Genomic DNA, 3,616 nt, shown 5'->3' with positions numbered 1-3,616 from the left:
AGTGCAGTCACTGAACAATAAAAATTATTTTGAAAAGAAGATATTTGGGGGTCTTCTCATAATTAACCTCAAAGAAGAATGAATTCTCACCAAATAAAGTATTTCCATTTCATATATCACAATACGGAATTATAACTGAGAGCCACCTTAGGAAGATGAACTGTTTTAAGTACATCCTAGTTCTATTCCCTTTGTGTTACATGGAACTTTTCTTGGATAACTAACTTTAGAGGCTTTTGCAAATATATATTGCTTTATTCAAAAAACACGTCTAAAAATCTTACTAAAGCAGGAACTCATTCAAAACAAATTTCTTTAAGGACTGTTGTCTTTTCCCCATCCTGAAGGCTGTGGGCAGCGGAAGGAAAATCTGTGTTACTTCAGAATTTAAACGAGGTTCAAAAGCATTCTTAACACTGTCTTCCAATTGTACACATGTATACAAGGAAGCTAGTATAATTTCCAGGATTCAATCGCAAAGACTTGAATTTTTTTTCCCAGAAATTATAAGATTCTCTACAGAGCTGATGCTAGTAACAGTATAGAGATGATGAATCCTAGGAAAGTGACTGGGGAAGTAGAAGGATACCAAAAACAAGATAGCTTATTATGACTCTTAGAACAAGTAAGACTAATATGATAACAACTGCACTGATTATAGTTTGCTAGCTGTTGAGGCCCCCAGAAGAACCTGAATAACAGGATGTATCATGGAGTTTTCACAGTATAGTTTATTCTCATTATTTGGGGATCCAATATCTGCACATTCACCTACTCACTAAAATGTACTTATAAACCTTTAACAACAACACCTGTGATGCTTTTGTAGTACTTTGTGGACATACACAGAGCTGTGAAAAATTTGAGTCATCCTAAATCACATTCTCAGCTGAGGTCAACAAGACAATACTCTGCTTTCTCATTTTAGGTGCAATGTAAACAAATATCTCTTTCATTGTCTATTTAGTACAACTTTTTTGCATTTCTGTCCTTTTTGTTGGTGATGTTACTTTTTTTTTTTTTTGGTGCCAGAAATTTAAGCAGAGACCTAAAATGGAACCAACTGACTAACACTGTAGTAAAAAGAAAATAAAGCAATGATCTTGGCTTGAGCTGTCTGGTTCAGTGGTCTGGAGGAACGTCACACACAAGCTCGGTCACTGCAATCAATGGTTTTCTGGCTCTCACTTCTAACATAGTAGAATCATGTTAGGGGGAATGGAAAAAAGTGAGCACCACTTCTTCCCATGTTCTCCCTCCTACTGCCAGTCTCCCTCTGCCCCTGTGTTGGATGCAGCAGAGATCACCCACCCATCAGCCCAGGGCAGGCCAACAAGGAAGGGCTAATCACTCTGTTCTGCAACTACAGCCAGATTCACCTCCAAAACAGTACCTGTGGCTCTAGCCTGGACTCCTGTATAGGAATCTGGCTCTGGCAGTGGCAGCTAGAGAGGGTAATAGGACTCCTGCTGAATGAAGGAAGTTGGATGAATGAATGGGTGAGCTGCAGGGGTCACTTGCAAAGGGACGAGGAGTGATAAGGAAACAACGTGTTTAGGCAGATGCTTTTGACATCTATCTCCCAAACCTGCCTGTGGCACGAAGGGAAGCCGTCTCCCATGGGAGAGAAGTCAGTGGGGTGGGAGGCCATATTCTCACGACTGAGTCTTTCCAGGAGCCAGGGCTTCAAGGCACAAGTCTCCTGGTTCCTTCTCTCAACCAACCCCTCTACTCTTTCCACTCTCCCTCACTGTACTTCTACTTCTTCTTTCTTCTTTCTTCTTTCTTCTTTCTTCTTTCTTCTTTCTTTTCTTCTTTCTTCTTCTTCTTCTTCTTCTTCTTCTTCTTCTTCTTCTTCTTCTTCTTCTTCTTCTTCTTCTTCTTCTTCTTCTTCTTCTTCTTCTTCTTCTTCTTCTTCTTCTTTCTTCTTCTTCTTCTTCTTCTTCTTCTTCTTTCTTCTTCTTCTTCTTCTTCTTCTTCTTCTTCTTCTCCTCCTCCTCCTCCTCCTCCTCCTTCTTCCTTGCTGTCTTGTGATGCATGCCTTGCCCTCTTGCCTGTATCATTCTCAGAGTCTGAGCTGTCAGAGTCAGATAACTTTCTGTCTATATGTTTCTTTTTTTTTTCTTTTCTTTCTTTCCTTTTCTAGAAGAATTTCTCATGGGGTCAGGATTTTCAAACTCTGCTAACTTTGCCTCTTCCTTTGCCTCTTCCTCATCAGGTATCAGAGAGTACTTGGTCCCACCTGGTTGCATGAAATAATCCTTTGCAAAGTGGCCTTTACAGCCACACTTCTTGCAGGTAGTGTTCAAGACAGCCTCAAGGGTGATCTTCTGCCCAGTGTAATCCTGGAAGACCACCTCTCTTCTTGCTCAGTGATAACAGTGTTGGGGTCAAGGTCCTTCCCAGTCCCTTGGTTGACAACTTTCATGGAGAGGAATACTTTTATCTTATCATTTTTCATCTCTCAGCCAATAAGCTTCACCCACAATTTGTCTCCAACATCTACTCTCTCAGAGGGCTTATCCACGTGACAGGATGACATATGAGCTCCATGGACCAGACCTTGCTCCTGACAGCCTGGGATTTTGATAAAGTCTCCATAGTCTGTCACCATAGCAACCTCTCCTTGGAAAATAGTGTAGGGAGAAGGCAAGTTCTCCATGGTCTTGGGTCTTCCTGAATCATCCTTAATGTTCTGTGATTCTTCCATTTCTCTTCTGCTAAAGCTAATTCAAGCGTCTTGGTGTCAGTGTCAGGTCTCCCAGCTGCAGCACTGCTCAAAACCCCTGATACTGCTTCTTAAAATGCCTTTCAAGCATGTGCTGAATTGTCGGCTGGTGCTCCTAACCACAAGAAGGCTCTTATATGCCTTAGAGAAAATAAGTGTGTTAAATAAGCTTCATAAAGACAGGAGTTATAGTTCTATAGCCAGGGAGTTCAATGTTAATGAAACAACAATGTATATTAAATTAGGGACAGGACAGGAATAAAGACGCAGATGTAGAGAATGGACTTGAGGACACGGGGAGGGGGAAAGGTAAGCTGGGACGAAGTGAGAGAGTGGCATGGACATATATACACTACCAAATGTAAAATAGATAGCTAATGGGAAGCAGCTACATAGACAGGGAGATCAGCTGGGTACTTTGTGACCACCTAGAGGGGTGGGGTAGGGAGGGTAGGTGGGAGACGCAAGAGGGAGGAGATATGGGGATATATGTATATGTATAGTTGACTCAATTTGTTATAAAGCAGAAACTAACATACCATTGTAAAGCAATTATAGTCCAATAAAGATGTTAAAAAATTTAGGTATTTTTATATAGAAACATACATAAAATAATGATATGTATTGATTATTTGATGAAAATGTTGCGAGCAGAAGCTCACAAGAACTTACTCTCATATTTCTCCTAGGAGCAATGATTGAGTATTCATTAATTCAGTGTTTGCAAACACTTTTTATAAAATATAACCATAGCAACTAATGAGATCAACTGTAAATATATCCATTACAATAAAAATAACAATAGTGTAAAACTTATTCTCATGCTAGAAGGCTTAGTCAACTGTTGATAGAAACTAAAATTATTTTTAAATATTGTTATTTTATTGT

The 3,616-nt window shown here is 39.8% G+C and overlaps 1 pseudogene across 1 annotated transcript; it reads right to left on the bottom strand.

Annotated features, from left to right (window-relative positions):
* Positions 1–665: 665 nt before the first annotated feature.
* LOC308615626 (zinc finger CCHC domain-containing protein 17-like) lies at positions 666–2,676 on the bottom strand (annotated as a pseudogene). The gene is made up of 2 exons: positions 2,025–2,676; positions 666–691 (listed from the first exon to the last, which is right to left on the bottom strand). The product of its transcript is annotated as a zinc finger CCHC domain-containing protein 17-like (transcript).
* Between the last annotated feature and the right edge of the window lie 940 nt (positions 2,677–3,616).

The sequence above is a fragment of the Mesoplodon bidens genome, assembly GCF_964165515.1.
Source record: "Mesoplodon bidens genome assembly, chromosome: 4".
Taxonomy (NCBI): Eukaryota; Metazoa; Chordata; class Mammalia; order Artiodactyla; family Ziphiidae; genus Mesoplodon; species Mesoplodon bidens.
Note: the sequence above shows the minus strand (reverse complement) of the source record. Positions and strands in the feature narration are given on the sequence as shown.